Source organism: Cupressus sempervirens, chromosome 6 (assembly GCF_028749045.1).
Source record: "Cupressus sempervirens isolate cs-2001-9-10 chromosome 6, ASM2874904v1, whole genome shotgun sequence".
Taxonomy (NCBI): Eukaryota; Viridiplantae; Streptophyta; class Pinopsida; order Cupressales; family Cupressaceae; genus Cupressus; species Cupressus sempervirens.
This window is the reverse complement of record NC_143123.1, coordinates 190,647,906-190,671,042: the sequence shown is the minus strand read 5'-3', so window position 1 is coordinate 190,671,042 and position 23,137 is coordinate 190,647,906. Positions and strand designations below refer to the sequence as shown.

Genomic DNA, 23,137 nt, shown 5'->3' with positions numbered 1-23,137 from the left:
CTACTATGTTGCAAAATTGCTCCATGATAGGCTTTTTTTCATTAGGTATAGGCAAGCTAAATGCATCAAGGAATATATCTTTGATTTCTACTAATGCTTTCTTTTGTCTATACTCATTTTTGAGTATCTCCTGCTTCTTCTTTCTCTCCAGTGCCTCTTGCACTTCATTTATCTATGCCAAGTTCATTGTTTTGTAGTCATAACTAGGTATGACTATTTCCTCATCAAGTTTAGGGTCTCTATAGTTAACTACCCTTGCTACCTTGGTGGAGCTCAAGCCTAGTGCTCAAATTTGTAGTGGTATTACATCAATGCTTGGCTACTTGGTAGGAGTTCTTGAGGTAGGCAAGTTTACCAATGTCTGTATTGCCTCTTGCTCTCTTTCCTTTGGATTTTTTCCTCTTCCTTACCTTCTTCTCTACTACCTTGATCAATGAAAATGATTTGAGGAGGTGCACCTTGGATTTATGCTGTAGGAACATCTTGTCTTGTCTATTCCTTTGTTGGCTCCTCGACAATTGTTGTTGCTATTACTATGGGATCAACCTTAGGAATTGTGTCTTGTGTTACTTTCCATTTTGGTTGATCATCTATAGTTGTGGGAGGTTGTGAAGGTGGTTCTTGTGTGTTCACCTTCTCCTTAGTAATCTTTTCTATAGCTTTTTGCAATTCTTCTACACTCACCAAAATAAGAATTGTGCACAATTATGATTGCAATGCGGTTTGGTGAAGGATCTTTTTGAGATCCTCTGCAGTCAATGGATTGATGTTCTAACTTGAGGTGTCAAGAACATCCTTTACAATTACAATTTCTATAGGTGTTGTATATAGAGGACTTGGTGGTGGTAATTGGGTATCTTGGATACTCTATTCTTGTTGCTACTCCTTAGTTGTTACCTCTTCACCTTGTTGTGTCTTCTCCACTATTACCTCTTCTTTTACTTTCTCTCCCTCTTCATCCTTTTAATTCTCCTCTTCTTCCTCATCATTTCTTCCCTCAAAGGGACCTTCCTACCCTTCCTTGATAGCAGTCAATCCATAAATCAATTTCCACATTTGTATGGATTTCTTTACAACATCCTCTATTTTATTCTATAAGATGCTAAAGGCTTTGTATTTGGGTGCAAATTTTCTCCCATGTTTCTTACTAGCATTGCTTATTTCAGCTTTATTAAGGTCTAGCATCACATGAGCCAATGTTGACTCCCTTATTTCTTTCTCAATATTAAGGTATTAATGTCATTTATTCTCTACAATGGAGCTTGGCTCCTTAGGCATAGAATTTTCAAGTTCAAGTGGGGTAGTCTTGAACTTGGTCATCATAGTGTAGATGGACTCTTTCACTATGTTTTGTTCTTCTCTTGACTATTTATTAAAATCAATTCTTTCTAATCCAGTCAAATCTGCATTATCCCTAATGTTATCAAAAATATTTTCCAAATTAGATTTGGTAGAATCTCTCAACAATCTAAATTGATCATTTTCAGATTCTATCTTTTCTTCATCTGACTCGGGGGGTACAACATATTTTCTTCTTTTCTTTTGTTCTACAGGTCCTGCTTTCTTTGTGGATTTTTACTTCCCCTATTCCTTTACCACTTGTTTTTTTTCCCTTGTAGTTGACTTGGTTGGGTTTGACTTTTTTGCTTTCTTCTTCCTCTTGGGTTGTGTGGCTGGTTGTTTTTTCACTTTTCTCTTCTTTGGCTCTAGCTTTGGTGCTTCTTTCTTAGCACCTTCCTCTTCTTCTACATCCTCACCCATGCCTTGGGTCAATGCAAGTATTTCCTATCCTTGTTCTTCTTCATCATCTTCAGCTTCTTCATCTTCTTCTTCTTTAGTTGTGCCCTCACCAAATTTGGCTTTAAGCTTCTTTACAAGTCTGTCCTTCTTCTTTAGTGTGGAGGTAGTCTTCAATTCCACATCCACCTTTGATTTGACCACATCAAAAGTTCCAAAATGTGGTGCACTTCTGTCCACTTCCTTAGCTAGTAGTGTAGTTATAGTTGTTGATGCCTCATCTATATTTATTTCATAGCCAAGAGGTATTTACCATGTAACTCTTGGTGTAGTAGCTTGAATATAGGTGTAGTCAATATCTACAAGAAAACATACATCATTTACATGCTTTTCTACCAATGAAATTGGTATTTAGCCTCTACTTCATGGTCTTCTTGAAGTCTTCAAAATAGCTAGTCATAAGGGTCTCAAAATTAGCTCCCATTTGTTCTATATATTCATTAACTTGAGCTAGATAGACCTATTTTCTTTCTAGACAACTTGACCAAAATATGGAAATTCATTCTATACATAGAAAAATATGCAAATCAAAATTGCACCAAACTTGCACTATGCTCCCTTGGTTCTCCTTATTGCTACTAAATTTTTATTGATTTGTTGTAGTTGTAGTTTTGCAAGATCATAAGTATGATCCTTTTTCACTAATTTGTAACCCACATCCACTGCAATACATGGTACACTATTCAATATGTTGGATTGGTAAAATTTGTGTGTAATAACCCTAAAAACAAAGTGAACAAGAGGGTCTTGGATGGTGTCTATTGTCATTCCTCTCTTTTTCCACTTGGCACCAGTGTTCTTTTCAATTGCTTCCTTAGAATCACTCCTAAGGATCTTTGGCCGATCTAGGGTTGGGTACCCTATCACTCTATGTACAATTCTCTTTGTTATTTTTATTGGGCCATCCTCCAACCATAAACTTTCATCATGTATCCTACTAAGAACTATCATGATTCATTCAGTTTTGAAAACTGTAGGGAATTCTAGGACATGCATCAAACCCTTCTTCTCAACAATTTGATACTCTTGTTTCAAAACTTCATTTTCACACAATCTCTCATAGGCTTCCCTCATCTCCATGTCTCTTATGGCTCCAATTTTATAGTTGTAACATCTTCTAACATCTTGGACCATAACTACCTCAGGGGGAATGAAAGGTAGGGCTTCGGCTAGGTCATTTTTGTAGGCTACCTCTGGAATTGGCCAAAAATCTAGTTGTTTTACTTTTTTTGAGACTAGTTGAACCTCAAACGGTTCTTTCTCTTCTATTTTCTTTGAGCTAGAAGCCATTTATGTGATCTAGGGTTTGAACACAAAGAAAATTTGTAACTTGGAACAAATGAAAATACCTCAAATTCAATGAAACTATGTTGAATCACTATTGAAATTGGCTCAAATGTTGGATTCTCTACTTTGAAGTCATTCTACACTCTTCTTTGTCTTTTCTCTTCATTTGTGATAAAGAAAAATGATTCAAAACGTGATAATATACCCTATTTTCATAGCATTTAATGCTTAGTGCATTTACATCTATCCGTTGGACTTCTTAAGCATTTCTACATTACTCAGCTTCCATTGTCTTTTCACCACTTAGCATCCACATAAGTATCACTCACTTGGCTTCAACTAAAATTTCTCTTTACTCAGCTTCCTCCACCAACTTGGCTGTAACTAATCATTCAGCTTCTACTAATTTTTGCAATCAACTTAGCTTGTACTAAAATTTTACTTGGCATCTAAGGTCAACTTGACAATACTTATGAAATCTTGAAATTTTATCTTTGCATCTCTAATCATGTTGATCACTTATTTTCAGTACTTTCTTGTTTAGGAATTGATATGATAAAGCTTTTTATATTAGTTGCACATGCCTTCTTGCGCTTAGTTTGATGAAGTGTGACCACTTGACCTTTTAGGTGAAGTGATCCCTTCATTTGATGTGTTTCTCCCATCCTTCTTTTTCCACGTCTTATTCATTTCTCCTCTAATCTGTTCAACATCTACCTTCTCTTTACCTTTGTTGTTCTTTGAATTGGGTGCCTTTGACCTTGTTGGGCAATTCCTACTGATATGACCAGTCTTCAAAGAACTGAAACATAAGGTTTGACTCAGCCATCTGCTATAGTTTCCACTAAAATGTGTTCTTATACAATTTTTAGGAATGTGTCCATATTCTTGATAGTATTGATAGCTATACCTAGTGTTGTAGTCCCAATTGTAGTGATGTCCATGGCTATTTCCCTTTGTTGGCTGATTAGTTGTCCACATAGACTTTGACCTACACTCAAAAGCTCTATGTCCATACTTCTTGCAATTGTAGTAGTAACCTTCAAATCTTGGTGTTTTGATGGTCCTAGTCCCGCAATCATGTACTTGATGTCCTTGCTTGTTACACTCATGACAGTGACTCATATTCTTGGGTTTTTCATTCTAATGATCATTCTTGCTCCTGCAGACATTAGAGGTATGTCCCTTTTTATTATAGAAGTGACAAGTAGGTTTAGTGTTCTTACCTTTGTTACTCCTTTCTTTTGTAGTCTTGGATGACTCTCCTTGTTCAATGCTAGTGTATCCTAGTTCTGAAGTATCATTGGTAGGCCTTGGTGATTTTAGTAGTTGCTCAAAGTACTTGATGGCCTCATTAGGTTTTTTGAAGCTCTCTACAATATCCTTCTCTCTTTTTAGGTCATTTTGCATATTTAGTGTAGAGATCTCAATGTCCTTGATATTCAGTTCATGGCATCAATTCATCATCTAGCTTAGGGTGTCTAGCTACATGTTTGAAATTCTTGCAAGTTCAATTAACTTTTCTTCTAGTCTATTGGAAAGATTTCTATTGTCTTCTTCTAGCATAGCCTTATCTTCAATGGCTCTTTTCTTCTATTCAATCACCTCATAGGGCATTATGGCTTGTGATTCTTGTTCAAGCTTGAGTGTTATGATTTATTTTGCTTGAGCTCTATTCTTCTCCATTAGTTCTACTATTGTTGCATCAAACTCTTTGGAATCTCCATTTGTAAACAATTTTGAGGTGCCAATCTCCTTATATTGTGTATCATTCTTGGCTATGGCAATCTCTCTTCTTCTCTTTAAGGATTTTCTTAGTTCTTCTCTAGCTTCATCCAAGGTGTGTAGAGAAATTTGTACATCAATTGTCTAATTCTCTATGATCTTCCCAAGTTTGTAGACTTCCATTTCTAGATCTTTTTTCCAAGTTTTAAGGCTCCTTCTTGTGAGAACTAACCTCAGATACCAAGTTTTAGAATTTACAAGTGGGAAGATTTACTTCTAAGAGGCAAAGGTGAATTAGAAGTAACTAACTTTAAACTTTTCAAAACCTTTGTGCTGAAATCATTCACATGCATCTAATTCATATAATAAACATAAAAGTAAAGACATGCATGAAAATAGATAACATAAGATTTTTGTAACCCAGAAACCCTCCAAAAATGAGAAGGTAAAATTGGGGTGGGGATGACACCCACAAAGTATCACAACAACAATATCTAACTATTCAAGGTTACAAAGTTTGACCACTTCCAATGGTCTGCCCTATGAAAGGCTTGTCCTATTAAAGACTTTACACTCTGTTAAAAGTGACCTGGTTAAAGGATTTACAAACACTCACTTAGAATGTTACCCTATTAAATGATTTAGCACCTTGTTGAAAGGCTTACAACATGGCTATTAAACCAACCTATCATCATAGGATTTTCATTCCTAATACAATGGCTAAAGAGTATTAGAAAGCCTTGACCTAATAACTTGCAATCTTCAATTGTTGATTCTAGATCCTTGTTCTACTCTATCTATTTCGATCCTTTCTTGATCTAATATGTCTCTCTTTAAAACTCTAATAATCTATTCTTGATCAATGAAATTCTGTAATGTTGTTCTATTCTTTCTAAGTCTTTACACCCCTCTACACTTCGCTATCATTCTCCTATAATCTCTTACTCATGTGCACAAACAATGGGGTTTTGTCCTCCTTTTAAAGGCTTCAAAGACTTAGGTTTAGATATGAATCTATGATCAATATTCATTCTTTATTTCTTTCTCAATTCTTTCACTTTTCCTATTGGTTGCATGCCTTCTCCATTCTTCTTATTAGCTACATGCTAATTACATAGGTAATGCAAAAGATTAGATCTTATCTTCAAGATCCTTTGAGATTTGTCTTAACTCAGCTAAAAAAAATTTTTTACATCTAAGTTGGGAAGGAAAAAACGCATATGTTAATTTTGTGTCACTCAACACTTACTAATTGTTGATGCTTGGCACATATAGGAATTCTATCTCACTTAGCTCCTATGGCAATTTTGTTTTGCTGGGCACTTATAGTGACTCGACATCACTTATCACTCAACACTTGAACTTCACTCAGCACCTGAAGTTCACTTGGCACCTATTGAATCTCTTGCTTGGCACACACTATAGCTCGACATTTTTATTATACTTAGCATCATCTTGAGAATTGGTTAAGTGTGTTAACACTCAGTTGTCAAAACCAATTAGCAATTTTACATTTTTGGCAGAAGCATTTGTTCTTCTCTCATCTAACTACATAATGTCATCCATTCTTATCTACATTACATCAATGAGATCAACATCATAATGTTGAGAAAACTTGTACATACCCCTTAAATTTTTTTGAGGCAACCTAGCTTCTATTCTATGTACCAAATCAAATGGTGCACATCTTATGGCCTTCTTCATTATTACCCTATCATCCCATAGTGCCAATGTCAATTTGGAATCCCAAGCCTTTTTATTTTCTTCTAGGGTCCTCTTGATGATCTTCAACAAACTTTTTTATTTTTTTATTCTTCCTTCTCATTTCCTTGTGGATGGTATGGGGAAGATGTTGACATTGTAATACCATACTTCTCACAAAATTTTATAAATTCTTTAGACCTAAAGCACATAGCATTATTAGTCACAATCATTTTAGGACATCTAACTCTGATTACAATATTATTCAATAGAAATTTATTCATTTCCTTACTAGTAGCATTCCTAGTAGGAATAGCTTCTACCCACTTTGTAAAATAGTCTATTGTCGCTAGTATCCATGAGTAACTAGTACTGGATTTGCTTGAAATTTCTCCTACAAAATATGTTCCCCACTTCTAAAAAGGCGCTTATGCTTCTACTAGTTTCAATGACATGTTTCTAGAAAATTTCAACTTTCCACTGAATCTTTGATAGGGACCATACTTTCTCACAAATTCATATGCATCTTTGAAAAGAGTAGGCCACCAAAATCCTACTCTTATCACTTTGTGAACTATTTTCTTCTCCATATAATGCCTCCCACATACTCCACTATGCATTTCATTCAAGATTGTAACTAAATAATCTTTATCAATATATTTAAGTAATACACCTTCCATACTTCTCCACCATAGCTATCCACTCACAATGACATATTTAATAGCCTATAACTTTAAGGCCCTTTTATTATTATCACTTAAGCCTAGTGGAGCTTTCATGTATTACAAGTAAAATATGATATCCTTATACCAATCAAAAATATCCATATCACATAATCCATCTATGCCATCACCATCAAGTTTATTTATCTAATTTTCTTCAAGGTTTTCCTCTACCATTAGCTTGGCAAGTCTTTTACCTCTTACCAACTTGGTAATCTGAATGTCTATATTGAATTCTTGTATCTTGTTGATCCATCTACATCTTCTTCCTAAAAATTCCTAATGTGAGAAGATGTATTTGACTACAACATTTGGAACAAATGCAATCATAATAACACCCATTAAGTAACACCTAAATTCCTTAACTACCTTAACCAATGCATAGGATTTCTTTTCATTTATGTTGTATTTCAACTGTGTAGCTTGCAATGGTTTACAAAAATATGCTATTGGTTGTTCATACCCATCCTTATTCTTCTACAATAAGACTATTTCAATAGTATGGAATGAAGAAAAATAAAATATGTGCATTGGCTTAGAATAATTAGGGGCTCTTAAAATAGGAGCATATTTTATTACTTGTTTGATTCTCTAAAAGGCCATGCTTGGTTCTTCATCCCATCTAATCTTAGAACCTTTCTTAAGCATTTTAGAAATGGGTCTACTTATTGTAGTAAAATTTATAATAAATCTTCTAAGGAAATTTATTTTACCAAAGAACGATTGAATCTCCTTTACATTCTTAGGTTTTTGAATTGTATCTATAGCTTCTACCCTCTTAGGGTCTATCCTAACTCCTTTTTTCCCTGCCAAGTGACTTAACAATTTACCTTCAATAATAGAAAAGGAACAATTCTTAGGATTCAAAGAAATATCATACTTAAGAGCTCTGATAAATACTTTCTCAAGATGCATACAATGGTCATTTTCATCCTTTGTATATTCTGCCAAGTCATCTTGATACACCATTAAAAACTAGTCCATTATATCTGCAAAGGTCACATCTGTGGCTCTCTAAAAAGAGGCACCAACATTAGTTAGGCCAAAAGGAATTCTATTGTAGACATATGTTCCCAAGGTTTTTTTAAAAGCTATCTTATACTACTCTGATTCCTTTACAACTACCTAATTGTATCTAGAGAAGTCATCACTCATAGACATCAACTCTGATCTAGTAACTATTTCCAACATGGCTTCCATGTTTGGAAAACCATAATTGTCCTTTACTGAAGAAATATTTAGATTTTTGAAATCAACACATATGTCACCATTCTTCTTCCTAATAGGGACTAAATTTGATACTCAAGAATAATGCCTAATTGGCTTAATGATTCCATCATCTATTAAATTTGTCAATTCTTCCTGCATCTTTGGATCTAGTGTTGGATTGATAGCTTTTTAGTTTTGCTTGAAAGGCTTAGCTCCTTCCTTCAATGGGACTTCATACTTAAAGATATTCTCTCTATAGGCTTTCAAATCATTATAGGACCAAGAAAACACATGTCTATACTTTCTTAGAAAATTTATCAAGCTCTTCTTTACTTTAGGAGATAATTTCTTTACTATATATATACCTTTTTAGGTGCTCCTTTGGTTCTAAGATCAATCTCTTCTAGGTCTTTTACATCATGTTAATTTTAATTTTTCTTGAATCCATCATGGTTATCAAAAATAGTCTCCAACACAACCAGCCCCTTAGGAATCTTATTTTTCTTCAATTGGAAAACTTCTTCACCAAAAACAACATCCTTACCATCTATTGTTTCCAAAAGCGTTGCACATTCAATTTCCTATCCATGGTACTTTTCCTCATTGATAAGAAATTTCTAGATATCTCTATCATCTTCAAACACTTACAAAATTTATATATTATCACCTATAGAAATCCTATTATGTATCTCAATTGTAGACACACCAGAAAATGATATATCATCAGGATTGATTGCTACATTATCCAACAAGTCAGCCATGTTATTATTGTTCTTATCCATCAATGATATTCTAAAAGCATCAAATGCTTCAATATAGTCCCAAACCACATTTATATAATGGTTTTTTAGCCTCTTATCCTTGGAAGAATATGTCTACTTAATTTGAGACATAATCAACTCTTAATCACCAATAACATGTAATTTCTTAATTCTATGATTTGCTACCACTTTCAACCCAAGTTAAAGTGCCTCATATTTGACAATATTATTAGTACATGTGAAATTTAGAGTAAGTTAATACATAAAGGTATTCTTATCTGGAGATATGAAAACAACTCTAGCTCTTGATCCATCTTTAGAATTTGCCCCATCAAAGTACATGGTCCAAAGGTTTTGAGAATCTATACAATCTGTTACCTCTTGTGCTATTAATGAGGCTTGCTTCTCAATTTCTTAAATAATAAGTTCAACACTAAAATTATTAAGCTTAGTATCCAAGAAACAAGTGGTATCCACATTAATGTTGTCCTCAAGCATATGGGTAACTCTTGGTTCTCTGTCAAATTTAATGGCCTTGTCCTCTATGTTAAATGTAGCATAGGATAGATCACATTATAGGCTACCTCCCATTGCAAAACTCCATTCCCTTGAGAGAAACATCCCATAATATGGAGGAATATCAACTACTAGTACTATCATGGTTAAGAGAACATCAAGGTATGCAACTAAATTAAAAGAAAAAACATTGATTGTACCTATAATAGGTACTTCTCTTGCATCCATGGCCCTACATCTACCCTATTTGGTATCCACTTTCAGACATAGGGCTTCCATAATTCTAAAAGGCATGACATTATAAGAAGCCCCTAAATAAATCATACAATTTTATAAGGTTTTCCCATTTATGATCGGACTCAAGAAGAATGGATCAATGATTTCTATGTAGGTTGCAGATGAATTATCCAAATAAATCTAAGGTATTTGGGGCATAACTCCATTATCTTCTTATTTATCTCAAATTGGTTTTGACATGTGAGTGTCAACACACTTAAGCTATTTAATTAATTCATGTTGAACAAGTAGTACATGCTGAGTACAACATGTATATATTAGACCATGCCAATTTCATAGTTAGTGTCAAGCCACTCATGTGCTGAGCCACTCAAGTGTTGAGTAGATAGTGTATGCTAAGTGATTCAGGAGCTAAGTGAATAGTGGATGCCAAGTGATATCGATGTCAAGTCATAGTATAAAGATTAGTGTATGCCAAGTATCAGAGACTTCAAATGCCGAGTGAGATAGTTTTGACATATTTGTTTGTAATGGCACAAAAAACTATGTAAACCATTTTTGAGCTAACTTAAGGATGAATCATGATATTTTGGAGATAAGGACAAATCTCAAGTTGGATTCCCAATGAAATTAAATGCAACCAATCAAAAAATGGGAAGAATTAAGTGGAAAAATGAATGAATTTCATCTATAGATTTATACCTAACCCTAAGTCATTGAAGTCTTCTTAAGGAGGAAAAACCCTAAACTCTCTATGAGTGAATGAATGTTGAAGGAGTGAAGAGAGAAGTTCACAAACATAGCATTCATGGTGGCTTAAGGAGTTATGAAGTGAGACAACATTTTAGAATTAGTTAGAGTAGAATAGAGAAAGGGAAAAGGATATAGAAAAGATACATTTGATCAAGAAGGATCAAGAAGACAAGTGTTTAGAGATAATCTATTATTAAACAATCAAGTGCTAACCAAAAAATTAAAGCTGAGACATTTTAATAGGTGATTTCAGTCAAAATCTCTTAACAAAGTAGTCCTAATAGACTGCATTGAAATCCTTTAACAGGGTGCTTACTTAGTTGTAAGTTAAAGTCCTTTAGCAAGACACACTTCTAATAGGGTGTTGAAATCTTCTAACAATGTGATACCTAATAGTCTTTGTAAGCTTTTAATAGGGTAGACCTTTCACAGTGTCAATCATGTCTCATGATTAAAACATCATAACCTTCATTGGATACACTTTATTACTGTAGTAGTGAAAATTTATGGGTGTCATCCCACCCCAAGGTTAACTTCTCACTTGGAGGGTTTTTGGCTAATCATATTTGGTGTTATGTGTGTGTGTGAATGTTTACTTGATTACATGTTTTAGATGTATATGCTTTACATGTTATTTTAGTTTTATACATTGAATGCATGAGATGGATGTATGGTGAAAGTTTTATGGGTCCAAGTTTGAGCTACTAATTCACCCCCCCATCTTAGAAGTTTAACTTTCCTATTGTAATTCCAACAATTGGTATTAGAGCTAGGTTCTCTAAAAGAGAAGCTTTGTAGCTTTGAGGAAAGATCTTGGAAATAGAAGTCTACAACATGCGAAAGACTATTGAGAAATAGAAGATCAAAATATATCTCATTCTAAATCAACTAAATGAAGCAAGAGAAGAACTAAAGAAATCCTTTAAGAGTAGGAAGGAAATTGCTATTGCGTAGAATGATGCACTATATAGAGAGAGATAGACACTACTAAGGTATTTGTAGATAGATACTCAAATGAATTTGATGCAATAGTTGTAGATCTAATGGAAAAGAATAATGCCCAAGCTGAGCAAATCAAAATCCTCATATTAAAGCAAGAATCACAAGCCATACTTCTATGGAGGATTACTGAATAGAAGAAGAAACCATGGAAGACAAAGCAATGATTGAAGAAGAAAAAATAATTTTGGCCAATAGATTGGAAGAGTAGTCAACAAAACTAACCAAGATTTCCAAAATGTAATTGGATACACTCAGTCAAATGATGAATGCCAAGTATAAACTAAATTTTGAGGACATTGAGATAACAACATTGAAGTTGTAGAATGAACAACTGCAAAATGACCTAAAGAGTGAAAAGGATTTTTCTAAAGCTTTCAATAAACCAAGTGAAGCCATCAATACTTTGAGCAATTATTGATATCCCCTAGATCTAATAATGACACATCAATACTAGGATATACAAGCACTAAAGAAGGAGAATCATCCAAATGTGCTGAAGAAAGGAAGAACAAAGGTAAGAACTCCAAACCTACTTGTCATAATCATCATAAGAAAGGACATACTACTAATGTGTGTAGGAGCAAGACTAAAAATCAAAATGTCAAGCATAAGAGCATGGTTCACAACCAAAAGTGCAAGAAACACAATCATTAGGTACATCAATATAGAACCAAGACCATGCATACACAAAGATTTGAAGGCTATTGCTACAACTATAAAAAGTATGGACATAGAGCTTTTGAGTGTAAATCAAAATCCATGTGGCATTAAATAGGCAAACAAAGGTAAGGAACAATGGAAACTCTTATAACTAGAATTATAATACAAGATATAGTTGTTACTATTGTCAAGAATATGAACATGTTCCTAAGAATTTTATTAGGACACACTTCAGAAGTGACTACAAGAGGTGGTTGAGTCAAACCACATTTTTTAGTTGTTTGAAGACTAGTCACATCAATAGATATTGTCCAACAAGGTCAAAGGCACCAAGTTGTAAATTTGATAAAGGCAAAGGCAAGGCAGATGTTGAAAATATCATAAATGAAATCAACAAGACATGGAAGAAGAAATATGATATCAACACATCAAATGGAGAAGGGATCACTTCACCTAATAGATCAGGTGATCACACCTCATCAAACTAGACAATCAAGAGGTATGTGGGACTGATAATTAAACATTATATAATACATCAGTTCCAAAAGGAAGTTAGTACTAAAAAGATTACATTAGCATGAATAAAAGTGCAAGATTTTATTAGAAATCCAAGATAAATCTTTAAGTTTTTATGTTACTACTGTGCATGAAATATTTCCTATGTGTGCTAAGTGAAATGCTAGAAGATGTAGAGCTAATAGACTAGCTAGTTGATGTCGAGCTCATGGTGGTTGTCAAGTGAATGAAATGTTAATGGATGTCGAGTGAGCTTGAAATTGGTTGATGTCGAGCTTATATTTGTGTAAGCACTTAACATTTATTGTAGTGTATTCAAAGGGTATTTGATTGATTTTAGCTCATTTCACATCATTTCAAATTTGAGTAAGATCAAGCAAAGCATAAGGCAATCTGAAAATCCATTCAAAGTAGTTGTGAAAGATTCTAGCAACAATTTCAAACTAGTCAAGAGCTGAGCTATGCAATTTATATTTTCATAAACCCTAGTTTTACATTATGACATCAAGTTCAAAGAATGTAGAAGGAAAGGAAGTTTTGAATTTTTAGTTAGTGATTAATGAGGTCAAGAAATCCATTTTCAAAGCTATTCTTGACATTTCTTACAAGCATAACCCTTTTGAAGCATTATCATGATACCTCTAAAAATGTTAATGGTGCAAGATGTTAGAAAATGCTACAACTATAAGATTAGTAGCAATGGGGATCTAGAGATTAGGGAAGCATATGGAAGACTCTGTGATAAAGGTATGTTGAAAGAAGAATTCAAATTGTTGAGAGAAAAGGGTTGACATGAGCCCTAGATTTTCAAAATGTACTTAAGATAGAATGGATAAGGATAGTGCTTAGATGAATTCATGATGGTTCATTATGGCTAGACAATTGACCTATCAAAATCACTGAGAGGATAATCCATAGGGATATTGGTTACCCAACCCTAGATTTTCCTAAGACACTAAGAAATGATTTGAAGGAGATGATTGAGAAAAAAACTTGAGTTCTATAGAACAAGAGAGGTATGACTATGGATATAATCACTAATACATTGATAGAGTTTGTTGTAAGGGTTATATCACACAAGTTCTATCAATCTAGTAGATTAAATAGTGTGCCATGTATAGCTATGGATGTGGGATACAAAATTATTAAGAAAGATCACACATATGATCTAGCAGAGCTATAATTGCAACAATTGATGGAGAACCTTGGAGCAATTAGAAAGACAAAGAGTGCACAATGTAAATTTGGTTCTATATTGACATGTATATTCTTTTATGTTTAGAACACATTCCCTTCATTTGGCACTATGGGATGGAAAACAAATAGATTAGTAGTAGTGAAGATTGGGGAATTTATTGAGCAATTATGTGAGAATTTTGATTCTCTAATGACAAGTTATTTTTTGAAGACTTCAAGAAATCAATGAAGAAGAGGTTGAGAATACCAGTGACACTAGTAGAGAAATGTTATGATGGAATTTGTTTCCTACTAGATGCCAACTACACTTTTGTACAAGTTGCTACACCAAGAGTGAGATGGTTGAGACCCTTAGGTTATGAAATAAATGTGGTTGAAGCCTCTACAACTATTACTGCATTACTTACAAAAGAGGTGGATAAAAATGCTAAGGCATTTGGCAATTATGAATTGGGAAAGTCCAAAATTGCAATGGAGTTGAAGACTGCCTTAGTTATCAAGAAGAAGGATAGGTTGGTGAAGAAACTAAAGGCCAAATTTGGAGAGGGTGTTGAGAAGGAGGAAGAAGAGGAAGAAGAGGATGAAGAGGAAGAAGACATCCAAGCACAAGGACCTCTTGCATTAACTCAAGGTATGGGTGAAGATCCGCCAGAAGAGGAGGAGACTTAAGTAGCTGAAGGTTCTAAGGAATAAGAAGCTGAGGAAGCACCTACACCCATTAATACAAAGAAGAGGAAGGCCAAGGCACAACCTATGGCAAGGGCTAAGAAAACTACAAAACCAAGCCAAGCCAAGTCTACTACACCTACTACAAGAGCTAGTACACATGTAATAGCTCAAAAGGCCAAAGAAAAGACCAAACTGGTAGAGCAAGGAGGTCAAATTTAGAAGAAACCAAGAAGGAAATATGTGGCACAAGCCAAGTCTAATAAAAAAAAATGGATTCATATGACAACAACCAATTTAAGGTGGTGAGTCATAATCCTCTTTCAAACATAAAAAATTTATGTGAAAATATTAAGAATAATGTAGACTTATTAGGATTTAGTCATGTGGATTTTGATAAATTGGGTGAAGTGGAGAAAAATCAAGTGGAGGAAGCCATATATGATATAATGCCAGAGTTCAAGACAACCCCACTAGAACTTGCCAACTCTATAAGAATTTTAATGATAGAGTTGACCAAAAATGGCACTATTGTCTGAACTTGGAGAGATAAATTCAAGAAACTTCATGAGCACAATTGATGCTTGAACTAACAAAGGCACATATTTCTAAGGATATAAAGAAATATGTAGTTAGGTTTGTACCTAAATACAAATCCTTTAGCATTTTACAAAAATAATATTGAAGATGTGGTCAAGAAGACCACTCAAATGTGGAAACTTAGTTATGGGTTGACTACAACAAAGGAAGGTGAGGAAGAGCCCATAGAGGTTAAGGATAATGAAGAAGATAATCAAGAAAATATAAAAAAGAAAATAAATGACAAGGCAATAGCTGAGCCAAAGCGGCATGAAGAACAGACTATACAAGACACACAAGTGTTGAGTGTTAGTCCTCTATGTGTAAGAAGTATAGACATTGAAAAAATTACTGTTAAGGATGTTTTTGAAGTCATAGCATAGAACATCAATCCCCTTATGAAGGAAGATCCCAAGAAGATCCTAGACCAGTCCACACTATAAGAAAAAATTTATAATAATCTTGTACTGGTCAGTGTGGATGAACTACAGAAGACATTGACTAATACTAAAAGAAAAAACATGAATTCACAAGAACCACCTTCTATGATCCCTCCAATCACTAATGTACAACCTTTGGTCCAAATATTAGATGATACATCTAACAAGGTTGATACAATTGCCAAAGTTGATACAATAGAGAAGAGCACAGTGGAAACACAAGTTGTTATTGTAGAACAACAATAAACAAGTTAGATAGAGCCATTTGCATCTACAACACAAGATCAAGGTGTTGGTGGTAAAAATTGCATGGTCAATTTTGAGCACTTTTGAGAAATTTGAGCCCTATAAATACTTTTAAATGAGATTGTACCCAGCTATACCTATAAAGCCCCAAAGGTGTTCAATCTTTCTAACACCTTTCATTCAGTCTGCCTAAGCATTCCATGATGATAAATTGAGATTTTGAGCCATCCCGTGAAGTCTCGTTTTGAGTAATTATCATATCTGCATTTTACCTAAAGTGTCAAATAATGAAAAGAGCCCGTGTTTTTCATTGAATAACTTGCACCCAAAAATATTTTGTGACCTTCCTCTTTGGGAGTTTTTAGTGTCCATATCTGAGAACCTATGTTTCAGATTTTGAGCTATTTCAAGTCCGTTTGACTAGGTTTTGAATCCCTTAAAGTTGGTAATTTATTGTTTTCACGCTTTTGCATATTGCACATAATTCTGGGAAGCCCTATTTGATGTGCTATAAATTTGACCCAGTTGACCCAAATGTTGAAATTCTTGTTGCATTACATTATAGATGTCAGAGACTTATTATGTTTCAAGTTTTAGCTTATGAAAAATCTGTTTGATCAGTTTTCAAACGCGATTCCAAACACAATTTCTAACTTTTACTGGTGTCAGTATTTGTAGATTGTTTGGTACCCCTTTTCATGATGTCATAACTCCTAATCCATGATAGGTGAGGTCAAATGGATTGTAGCACTGTGTTTTCCTCTAAAAATACTCCATGTGTGTCAGTTTGCAAGTCATGACAAATCTATATGCACAGTTTTCCAGGTTCATTCCCTTTGCAAAAATTGCTTTCTGTCATTGTTCCTAGTTTGCAAAATCCAAGTAGCCTACTTTGATTGATCGCCACTCACATCCTGTTATTCATTAGGAGACCAAATCCCAGATTTATACTCTCCTCGTGACAGAGAAATAATGCCCCATTTTTCATTTCCCTATGTGCTCATTTGCCTAGTTTTCTGAGCCAAATCCAAACCTAGTTTGTTGTTTTCTGACTTGTTTACTTGTAGGTAATTCTGAGAAGGCAACTTTGACGATGAATATCTTTTGACTGGGAATTCTTCATAAGATGAGAACTCACAAGGTGCAAGTGTGTAGAATAGAGAATCAGTGGGTCAATTTTCAAAGCCCGGTCAAAGGTTCGAATTAGTTTTTAAGGCTAGTCAAAGGACCTGTTGACGCAAAATTGATAGTTTGCAGAAAGATGTGAAATCAGCTTCTAATTCGCTTTCAGTGATCGAATTTATTTCAAATCAGTGCTAGAGGGTAGATAAGTGAGTTTTGTAGTTTAGTTGTACGAAAATGAAAATTTGATTAGCCGGACCCACTTTGGGGCTCGACTAATTTTGCCTGGATTGATCGGTTTCGAAGTGAGTTAAAAGGTATTAACCATTTAATGAAAAAGATAACCTAGGTCCAATACCTACATCAGATTTTATGTGTTCTCCATTTTAAACTGAAGCTTCAAGAAGCCTTGACAGAAAGAACAATATATATAAAGGGAGGAGTACTCATGAGCCCCATGTGTTGTAATCCTGACTTTGGACTGAGCTACCCAAAAAAAGGAGTTTTCAAGTGAGTTTGGAAGATTGAAATGAAATAATGTAATAAATGGTTGAATCCCATTTCAAGGAAGAAAAGAACATATAGGTGCAAAACATATGGTTATAAAATAATGATTGTTAGATGAGTTAAGGAGTCAACAAAAGAGCCACCTCTGGAGAAGAATATTAGAGTGTTGATAGAGTGTTGCAGTGTCTCCTAGAGGCACCTGATTTAAAAGGAAATAAGCTATGCTTTGATATAAAAAAGAAAAATGTGTGTGGTCCAATGAATAGAAGACTTTTCTAACAAATAGAAAAAGAAGCAGAGGATATCGAGAAGTTTTTATGGGAAAAAGGAGATTGGATTTTAAAAGGGGGAAGGAGACGTTCTATAGAAAATGCAAAAATAGAGGGACTTGTAAAGAAACATAACTCACCCACACTAAGGAAAGGCTCCACACAAGTTGCAAAGACACAATATAGAGGAGAGCATCTAAATTGGATCATGGGCATTGCAAAAATGAAATTGGAGATGGGTTCTGTTGGCGCTCAAAATTGCATGGTCAATTTTGAGCACTATTGTGAAATTCAGGCCTATAAATGCTTTGTGAAACCTATGTACCTCACTGTTGAGTTAATGCATAAATGGTGTTTAATTTTTCTAACACCTTCCATTCAGCCTATCTACCTATTCCATATGGTCAAATCATCATTCTGAGCTATCCAGTGAAGTCATGTTTTGAACAATTGTCAATCTTGCTTTTTCACCTAAGTATCGAACAGCGACAGGAGGCTGTGTTTGCATCTAAATATCTTGCACCCAGAAAGGTTTTGTGACTTTCCACTCTGAGAGTGTCTAGTGTCCTTACCTAAAAACCTATGTTTCAAATTTCAAGTCCGTTTGACTAGGTTTTGAACCCCTCAAAGTTGGTCAGTTACCGTTTTCATGTTTTTGAAAAATATTCAAAATTCTGGGAAGCCCTGTTTGACATGCTATAACTTTTGACTAGTTGACCAAAATGTTGAAATTCTTATTGCATTACATTGTAGGTGTCAGAGACTTGTCATGTTTCAAGTTTCAGCTCTTGACGAATCCGTTTGATTAGTTTTCAAATGCGATTCCAAATGGAATTTCTAAAGTTATACTGGTGTTAGCATTTGCAGATTTATCAGGACCCCTGTTCGAGATGAAATAACTTGAGATCCATGATTGGTGAGATCAAAGAGATTGTACCCCTGTATTTTCCTCTAAAAATACTCCAAGTGTGTCAGATTTCAAATCTTGACGAATCCGTTTACACACTTTTCCAGAGTCATTCCATTTGTAAAAATTGTTATGTTGTCATTGTTTTCTGTCCTAAAAATCCAAGTAGCCAACTTTAGACACTTGCCAAATTTGTCCCATGATTCGTCATGAGCCCAAATCACAGATTCATATTGTCCTCATGATAGAGAATCAATGCCCCAGTTTTCATCTTCCCAAGTGTTCATTTGTCTAGTTTTCTGAGCCGAATCCAAACCCAATTTATTGCTTTCTGACGTGTTTGCTTGCAGATAAATCCGAGAAGGAAACTTTGACGGTCAATATCTTTTGACCTAGAATTTTTCGTGAGACGAGATTTGGCAAGTTGAAAATATGTGGAATAGAGAATCAGTGTGCCTATTTTTAGAGCTTGACCAGAGGTTTGGGTTTATTAAACACTATCTTGGATGTGAGTAAAATTGAGGCTGAGAAATTGCAACTTGACAAGACAGACTTCAATATAGTTCAGGTCCTTGAAGAAGTTGTAGATATGTTCTCTGTTGTGGCATTAGATAAAGGTGTAGAAGTTGTATTGGATTTGTGTGATGAGTCTGTAGAGAAAGTATCATGGGTCAAAGGTGATGCAGGTCGACTGAAACAGATACTATGTAATTTACTAAGCAATAACGTAAAGTTTACATCTAAAAGCCATGTGATATTACATGCTTGGGTTAAGCAAGGTACCCATAGGAATCCCTCAGTAAATGGGGGCCATAGTGTTGAACATTGTAGGGCCCAAATGGGTCACTCAGGCTAGTAATGCTTACAAACAATTACATGCCTCTTCTGAGGTTCAAACTGACTCAAATTATATGGAATTTGAGTTTGAGGTAGAGGATACAGGAAAGGGTATACCAAAGGACAAACACAAGTCTATTTTTGAGAACTTTGTCCAAATTGTTGGATTAACTTATGCAAATCACGGTGGCATTGGTCTGGGTCTTGGCATTGTTCAATCTTTGGTGCATCTGATGGGTGGAAATATCAAGATTGTTGACAAAGGTGAACCTGGGAAAAAGGAACTTGCTTTAGGTTTAATCTCTTTTTCAGAAATGCCAAGGTTACTATAGATCAAAGCAAGAATGGAGCAAACTAGTCATCAGGTACACATGTTCTTGGTGGAGTTTCTTTGTGTGCTAGAAGTGATTTAAGTGAAAAACTTGAAATTCAAGATTGGCAACTAGGATGGAAATCTCCAATGAGTTATAGCACTTCTGACGTCCATTTGCAAAGGCTTTCTCTCAAAGAAACTATCTATGTAGTTCTTGCATTGAATGGAGAGGCAAGCAAATTGATTATAAAGAATTGGCTAGAGCACAGATGTGTACAGGTTTTGATGGTAACGAATGGTGGGATTTCATCCCAACACTTGAAAACCTAAAACAAGAGGTTCTTGTCCAAAGTTTGAGGGCTTCTGATACTTTTGACTTTGTTTTTTTGAAGAGCCTATTGAGTGATCCTTGCACGAATGATACCAACTTAGCAGGACATCAAGGTGACACATTCCTTGATTATGGTGTAAAGCAACTCTCTCTAGATCATTGTGGTCCAAATACTAAGGAATCTAAACAGAGAAAGGTGAAGACAGTAAGTTTGCATGTACTAGTTGTTCTAGATATCAACAATATTGTAGGACCTCCTAAACAAATATCACTGATTATAAGTGATTTTTCTGGAGTTGGACAGATGCCTATCTATAAGGTTGTATGGCTAGCCAATGCAAACACTCCCACTGTAGAATTAGAGTACTTGAATAGAGGATTGGTTCCTTGTGACTTGATTTTACATAAGCCCATTCATGGCTCTTGTTTGCATGCAATTTGGGACCTTGTGTAGGATCTTACTGGAAAAGGAACACAACGAGCAGAAATCGAGAGCATTGCATACAAGAAAACATCCATAAAAAAATGAAGCTCCATGCACTTTAAAGACAAAGAACCTGAAATGGAATAGAAGACATTGCCCATGCCTTCTCACAGGAGTCCACGTTTCCAAAAGACAGAGGTCTGCGCTAATCATATGAAAAATGCCAAGTCTGAATAGAAAGGAGGCTCCAGCCAGCGGTTGTAATAGGGTAGTTAGTGCATAAATAAAGGAAGAGCTATTGTTTCTTTTTTTTAAGAAAAAGAGACTTCTACGCAATAGAAAGAAGTTTCCACATGCAACCATAGAAAAGAAACAGAGGCAGAGTTTGAAGCAAACAAGCTGTAGCAACCAGAATGCATAGAATATGAGACCACATTTGTCCCACATTCATTGTGGGAGGTTTTTTCCAAGTGTTTAAATACCATTACACACTATTGAGTAGTGTCTCAAAGAAAGAGGCTTTTGGAAGCCAAGTTCGTGGAGGTGGGGCCATGGTCGGCAGGCCAGTTATAAACACAGTTAAAGACAAATTTTTGAGCAAACATGCAATCCAAAAAAGAATGACATCAGCGAGTGGGAGGTTACCGAAAAACTAAAAATCCGGCACCTCACTACTTCGCTAGCCCAAAAATTTCAAAAAGTTTGGCTAGCGACATAGTGAGAGTGTCAAACAATTGTGAAAATTTGATGAGATCCAAAATGTTACGTGGGTTCCATTGCAGTGCTGTTAGCGAATCAGATCATGACAAGTGGCAACGAGCAAGACATGATATGGCATGATCAGATCGGTTGCAATGAGATTGTGCCACATGGCACATCCAGCGGTCCTCGCTTACTCGCCAAGCAGAAGATGCACGAGATTTAGCAGAGTGAGTTAGCGAGAAGATGACATGTGGCAATGGGTCCCGTGTTTGATGACATGGTAGATGCAATGAGCGGTCCAATCAGAAGATGCCACATGGCACTGGTCAAACTTAAGGTTGACCATGGATTAAAAGGGTCAGGGAAATATTGAAGAGTTAAAAAATAATAATATTTTATTATTATTTTTGTTGAAAATGCCCACGTCAAGTTTTAAAATCAAATGGGATTTTTTCTAAAGTTTGACTTTAGAATATTTAAAATTTTTCAATAAATTTAAAAAATCAAATGTGAAGACCATGGTTTTTTAGCAGAGTAGTCATTTTGAAAATGACTTTTAGTGGGTTTCTGAGATGCAAAATAGGCGATGTTATATATTGCCGAAATTACAAGAGGATTTGTCTCAGGTACCTAAATTGCAACCATATTCAGACCAAGAAGTTCAATTTTGATTTTTGTCAAGATAATGACCTGAATATCGGTAGAAGGCAATGGAAATGTAGTTAGGGTTGAATTTGTTTAGATTTACTCAGTAAAAACTCATTTTCACTGGCTTTTTCATGGGACAATCAGATATTTTGGTGATTCAAAAAGCTTTTATCATTCAAACAGAGATATTTTCCAATCAGTTGCAGATAATGATGAAACAAAATTAGATCAAATGGGATGAAATAAGAAAAAGGTTACTCAGTTGCACAGGATTGAATTTCAAGTGGACACTTGTCGTCTTCAAAATAGATTCGAGAATTCTTTCTCTTCTATATCTTTCTTTCTTTCTTCCATTGAAGGGGTTCCAATTTTTTGTTACTGGGAGACCACTGTTGGTAGAGAATTTGCTGTCATTCTATGAGACCATTCCTTTGGATCCAAAACTGTGATTCCACCTCCATTCTTTAGCAATTTCTCTCATGTGAACTGTAGTAGTGCAGATAATACAAATAGTTCTGATACATTAGGTTGTTCCATGTTTTAATTTCATGCATCTGAATGTATATTTTCAAAGAAAATGAATACATATGAGCAGCATTTCTTTAGTTTGATTCTAGTTCTCGTCTCCTATCTCAGTAATCTGTAGTCTTATGTGGTCTTGGAACGAAGAGCTGAGATTAATTTGCTTCCCCTTCAGGTTGTATGTCTAATATATTTTGTTGTTGGAACAAAGTGCCAAGTAAATGCTTAATGTGTTTGACAGGGTTACTAGTTATGTTAAGAAGGATATTTTGTGAGAATGAGATCTAAATGAACACTGATGTCTAAATCACAAGGTGATTAGATAGATTTGATGTTTGGGTATACAGAATATGTCCTAATGTCACAGATGTATGTTTTGAATTCATGGATTTGCCCAGTGGATTAGGCACTGATCAGAGATAGGATCATTAGGTTTTGCTGCATGTTTGAGGGTTTGTTGAACATCAACATCAATAATCAAATACTTTTCCCCTTTCATGTTGAAGAGCTATAATAGAATTCCCTCACTCAGCTTATGAAT

The 23,137-nt window shown here is 35.0% G+C and overlaps 1 pseudogene; it reads left to right on the top strand.

Moving 5' to 3' along the window:
- The window catches only part of LOC149551896 (histidine kinase CKI1-like), a 56,833-nt pseudogene extending 36,004 nt beyond the window's left edge, over nucleotides 1-20,829 (top strand).
- Nucleotides 20,830-23,137: the final 2,308 nt, after the last annotated feature.